General features: G+C 37.4%; 1 long non-coding RNA gene across 1 annotated transcript; it reads left to right on the forward strand.

Annotated features, from left to right (window-relative positions):
* Nucleotides 1-1,213: 1,213 nt before the first annotated feature.
* Nucleotides 1,214-6,165, forward strand: LOC128853505 (uncharacterized). The gene is made up of 3 exons (XR_008452076.1): nucleotides 1,214-1,412; nucleotides 2,029-2,180; nucleotides 4,799-6,165. It is a non-coding gene; the product is annotated as an uncharacterized LOC128853505 (long non-coding RNA).
* The last annotated feature ends 214 nt before the right edge of the window (nucleotides 6,166-6,379 follow it).

The following is a 6,379-nucleotide window of genomic DNA, read 5'->3' on the forward strand; positions in this document are numbered from 1 at the left end:
AACTTAGTGTTTCTTATTAATTCTTCTGTTGTGTTTGCTTTTCTAATTAGCTCCAGTTCTATTCTCTAAATTATTTGGGGTTTACACCTAAACAGATAGCCAATAGGTGGTGATAGCAGTACACTTCTTGATTTAACCTAGTTGTGCATGGCTTAGCAGCCTGGGCTTTCTTGTAATGGTTTAATTTCTTAGTGATGTTACTAGAAAGAAAATGTGTTTGTTTTTAAAACTCAGAGATATTTATGCTGGTGTATGTCTAGCATGGCTCAGAGTTTGTCTTAGTACACATAAGAAAGTAGTACAGTAGCAATTAATACAGCCCAAGATTTAAAGTCTTAAAGTAATTATCTAAGAACAAACTCTACAGAACCAAAAAAAACAGTGGTACAGCTTTTAAGTAAATCAGTTTTTCCGGTGCAAGATTCTGCATCTGCAAAACTCAAATTGGTATTTATTAGTTTATAAATTGCAAATATCAGAAGACTCATTTCAGTATTGTGAGAATCTTATTGTAAAGCAGTGTAACGAAGGTCTGACCATTCAGCCTACACAGGTTTAGGTACCTATACCTTTTATGAAAATTCCAGATTCATTCCGTATTTAAAATATAATCTAGATCTGTAATATTGTACAAGCAGTGTGTGAGTCAAATATCACTATCTTTACAACAGTTAACTGCATCTGCTTTCAATTTTCCTTGCCAGTGATGGAATTTTATCTTAATTTGAGAAATATAACGTGACAAAATGAATAGTTTCTATTTGATGTAACAACCTCCTTCTAGAGCTTTGTTAACGAAGGACAAAATTCCAACCTCAGATGAAGTTAGTGAGAGTTTTGCCATGCACTATAATAAGCCACAGCATTAATTCATTAATATTTCACAACAGTTCATTTTTCATTACTGGATATAATTTTTACAGCTATTTGCTGAGAAGCAGAGTAATTTTAAAGAATTCCTTTGTATTTGAAGCTTTAAATTTTACTTCCTTACTTAAGATATGGGAAGTGTTTTATTACTATACCTTCTTGATCCAATATTTTTGCAGTTTGAAATATAAGTTATTCATTAAGATTGTGAAATGTATGATTTATCACGATCTGTTTATGGTGCTGTATGCTTTATTTGAAAATATGAAGTTTAGAAAGTCTGATGATGTCTCGTTCCTCCACTTTGCAGAACTCTGTATACCAGAGTAAACATTTTACCACGTTTTAGAAATCACGACACAAGTCACAAGTGGTCGTTAGATCCACAGGATGAATTGAAGAAAGTGTGTACTTGCAGTTCCGCTTGTGTTTGTTTATAAAGTGAAATTTGAGGAACCTTATAACACAAAAAATAAATGAAGAAAATAAGATACAGACATACACAACACCAGATGACAAAAATAAGTCCAGTGTTTCAGCAGGTAAGAAGCAATGTTTAAATTGCTGCAAAATGATCCTGAATACCCATTGGGATGGGCGTTAAGCTCTGCATTTGAGACAATGGCATATTAAATTTGACTAAGAACTGTGATGTTTCAGCAGCCATAATGAGGAGCACAACTGTTCAGCGAGAGCATCAGAAACTCCTCCATCAATGACGGTTTGGTTAACAGTTGGTTGAAGTCTCAGAATTTCCATCCTGCATGAAACACAATATATTTTTTAAGGCCATTCAATATTTTTCATCTAACTTCAGCTCCTCGTATTATAGTCAAACTGTTGCATTCCAATGAGCCTTATCCCTTTTTTTCCTATGGAAGTGCTAGAGTCACCGTCCCTTGAGGTGTTTGAGAAACATGTAGAAGTGGTGTTTTGGGACATGGTTTAGCAGGCACGTTGGTGTTGGGCTGATGGTTGGACTGGATGAGCTTAGCGGTCTTTTCCAACCTTAATGAATCTATGATTCTATTCAACAATTCTAAGATACCTAATGTCTTTGTTATTAAAGAAATGCTGTCAAATTGATACATTTCTGGGAAAATGTTCCTGCAAAAGAATAATACTTCACCTCTTTTTCTTCTATGTTACTTGTTCTAGCTGGTTACTTTCTAGAACACTGCCTGTATGTAGAATACCACACAGGAGGAATGAAGAATAATGGTTAAAAGCAAAGCTGAAAAAAAAAACCCCACATATTGCATTCAAACAAAAAAGCAGCAGAGACATATGAGAAGAAGCCAAAGGAGAAGGTAAAAGGATTTTAGACCTATATTAATAGAATTTCCTGAAATATATATTCCACTCCTTTTTTTCATATGCTTCAAGTTCTTGTTAACAAGGTTAGATCTGGAGACTGAAGAGGTTGGGGATTTATACACACTGGAAATGTGTTCCAAGAGGTGTCTTTTTACCCTAATATAAAAGATTTCTTGCTTATGTTTTGAAATAAGTTTTCTAGATCTCTCTCTTTTTTATTTTCTTTTTAATCCCAAAGGATATACTATCTACCCGTCAGCATTCAGTACACATGATCTTTCAGAAGATCCAATAGTATGGCCCTGATGAATACGAAGTACCTCCTGTTTTAAAGCCATAAATGCAAACTCAAAGTGCTAATAATTTGGGAGCAATGCTACAATTAATGCTGCAGTGCTTCCAGGTTTAACATGGGTATTTGCCAGATGTTGTTTTTTAATACGTGCCTAGAGTGTCATCCCTGCTGGCCAGTACACTGTTAATACATCATGTGAGCAATAATCCCGTTGGCCATTACTGTGTTAATGCATCATTTAGTGTCACTCTCTTGATTCATTAAAATAGCAGCAACTACCAGGAACCCATTAAAAAGCTTCAAAGTCTGTATGTTTTATTTCAAGCAACTGCACATTTCTTAAAAGAATGATTTGGAGGGAATAGAAGAAAAAGAAAATAAATCCACTGAATGGACCTGGATACTAGGTATGACCCTAATCCAATACCTGTTGAATGGGACTCCTTTCATGGACATCAGTGGATTTCAAAACTGGACTGTGTGTCTTAATTTACAGAAATGTCACAGTATTATTTTTGTTACCCTTTGGAAGCCAGATTAAATGCTCGAGACTTATGGAAACTAAGGGGTCCTTTCATTTTTAATGTGATAAGAAATAAAGGCTGAAGTATCACTAGGAAGCAAGTCAGGCACTTTCTGTAAATGTGCGGAGCTCTGTGTTCAGTTCTGAAGACCTCAACACAGAAAGACATAGATCTTTTGGAGCAAGTCCAGAGGAGGCCACGAAGATGATCCAAGGGCTGGAGCACTTCCCATAGGAGAACAGACTGAGAGTTGGTGTTGTTCAGCCTGGACAAGAGAAGGCTTCATCGAGACTTAGAGCAGCTTCCAGTACTGAAAGGGGCTACAGAAAAGCTGGGGAGGGGCTCCTGATCAGGGAGTGCAGGGAGAAGATGAGGGAGAATGGTTTTAATCTGGAGGAGAGGAGATCGAGATAAATTCATAGGAATAAATGTTTTGCTGTGAGGGTGGGGAGGCCCTGGCCCAGGGTGCCCAGAGCAGTGGTGGCTGCCCCATCCCTGGAGGGGTTCCAGGCCAGGTTGGATGGGGCTGGAGCCCCTGATCCAGTGGGAGGTGTCCCTGCCCAGGGCAGGGGGTGGGACTGGATGGGCTGCAAAGGTCCCTTCCAACCTGAACCATTCTGTGATTCTACATAAACGTATTTAAGTAGAGAGTTCTGGCAAATGCATCTGAATACTTCAAGCAAAACTTGTATGCAAAGCTTGCAAAATTATGTTCAAAATTGATGGAAACAATCCTTCCTGATTCTGTTATGTTTTTGTGGAATTTGGAGGGAAAATGTATTTTTGTAAAATTAATTATGATAAATTACATATCTTTAACAGCTGTAGGATATTTTGACAAATGAAGACTGAAAAATTTTAGACAATGATAGCTTTTTTTACATGTCAACGTCCTATAAAATGATATCAGCATTTCTCTTTAACATTCAAATGCGTGGGGAGTAGATTACAATGTAAAATTATTTCAGCTTTGACATCACCAGGACTGCAAGACTGAATTGTTATTTTTTGTTCGTTTGGTACACATGGTTTTCCTGTTAGTTAGATGTAGATTTTGATCTGTGAAAGATTTGTTTTTGTGGATAATCTTATTCTAAAATCCTGCTCCGAAGCTGGTAGGTGTTGGAGGACAGGAATCTGTAGTAACTTGGGGCAAATACCTTACTTAATTAGTTTAAAATTGATATGGTAACATACAAACCTTGTGTAAATCCCACTAAGATTAAGAAAATGGGAGTCAACAAGTACTTGCCGGGCAAAGTCAAAATAATATGATTTTCAGAAAAAGAACACTTGAATAAGAATATAATTAAAGTCAAACTCTCAGAAAACTGAACAAACCTGCAAAGGTCGAATTGACTTTTACTAGACCAATATGTTTTACTGATAGCATCTTTTAGGGAATTTTTTTAGGTGTAAAATTGATTCACAAGCTTAATATCATAGCTTAGAAGAAACTTTTCTAGAAGGAACTGTGAAAGGAAGGTATTGATGGATCAACTTATTACAAATCATTATGTCTTAACTATGTCTCAGGCAGTGGTTTCATAACCTTTGGAAACAGTGATTGACTGAAGCAATGGTTAATGTTCCTGCTGCTGACTGAGCATTTAGGAAGCTCGTATGTAACCTTACGAGCGAGATTGCACTTTAAGGCTCTGCTCTGCGCTGTGTTCATCTCAGGGGAGTTTCTGGGAGAGACTGCTTTGGAGGCTTTGCTTAGACATTAGCAGGAAAATGGTCTGTGCAGCCTTAGGTTGATACTTGGCATATTCTCTTTCTCTGTTCCTAGACTGATCCATAAGGGATATCTAAGCTGTCGTTTGATCTCCTGCCACCTTTCACTTTGAGGAGTGAATTTCACCATCTGGTCAAGAATGTGGTAGGAGACTGCATTTATGAAGACGCAGGAGAGGATGTGGGAAACAGAAGGTCTCCGTGCTCTTTCTGCTCTCGCCCATGTACCTGTAGGCCAGGAATAGTCTCTGCTTTAACATCAATAATCTGGGTAACTGCGTTGTTCCTCCTGCCCTCGCAGAGATTTTCATACGTAAGGAAAGTAATTGTATCAATAAAGCTGTTGGATAAAAACACAAATAAAGATTTAGACTGGTCTGCAGTGAGGCTTCATGCGTTCACCTGAAATCCTCAGGCAGCAAGAGGCTGAATTCGTGCAATAATGAACAAGGAAACTATGTGTATTAACTCTGCAGGGAAGAAAACAAATCTGGAGTGCATCTATAAATGCTCTTAGGACATACTTTGAGATGTGGATAGTGGGGTTTGTGTTAGATTTCAGAACTGCTTCAGCTTTTCTTTGTGCATTCTCACACATATATGACAATGAAAATTAATTTTCTCAAGGAATAACAAAATACTTTGTGTTTATACTTTTCAGTTATTTTCCATCTGGGAAATGTGTATTGCCTCACGAATATTAATATATATGCTTGACAAATGATCTGGTGTAAATTTTTCAAACTGAAACTGAAGCAGAGAAATGCTCTCCCAGAGGAAAAAGAATTGGCCTGCCATATCAACCCTTCTCCCAAAAATACACTTAAAGACCAGAAATACAATTAGAAATCCTTGGGATTGTGTCAAGAAACTTAAGAGTGTAGTCATCACCAATAGATGATCATCACCAATAGATCATCAAAAAGTAAAGTAGGCAAATAGCTTTCAATTATTCTTGCTGCTTACTTGCCCATAATTTACTGAGTCAGTGAAAGGACTGGGCTAAATAATCTAAATAATCTAATAACAATTTGTGTCTGGAGGGGATAATTCTGGAACACAGAAATATGAAATGCAGAGGGATCATGCTTTTGAAGTATCTCTGATATCTTGATATAAATGTGGACATATAATGAATACTGTCCAGTTCTTGTTCTACACCGCTCGCCCCGTTTCTATTAACAGTTGCGTAAATTAAGCTCTTTAAAACGTGCATTACTCTGATAGCCTTTTCTTGCTATAGAATGAGTCGAGTTGAGGGGGCGGGTGTGAAAAAAAGATCCCATAACCCAGGAGCAGTGACTGCTTGTGGTAGTTCCTATCATTCCTAGAGAAATGTGGTAGCAGCAACAAAGCCACTGGCCTTCATATAGGCCAAGCAAATATTTCATTTTTAGAACTTAAGAAAGAATATTCTTCTTTTTCTCTTCCTGCCACTGGTTGTAGCAGAGGTCAAAAAAGATGTTCCCTGTGGTAAAAAAAAAAAAATAAAAATTGGCTGAATCGTTTTTATCTGCCTTCATAATTTCAACGAAACAAAAACTGTTCTGTAAGAGAAACTCCGCAGATGAAGGGTGAACAGAGGGATGCAGAGCATCTCTGCACAACGCATCCTTAAGCCCTCCATAAGGCTTCC

This window comes from Cuculus canorus, chromosome 13 (assembly GCF_017976375.1).
Source record: "Cuculus canorus isolate bCucCan1 chromosome 13, bCucCan1.pri, whole genome shotgun sequence".
NCBI classification, from domain to species: Eukaryota; Metazoa; Chordata; class Aves; order Cuculiformes; family Cuculidae; genus Cuculus; species Cuculus canorus.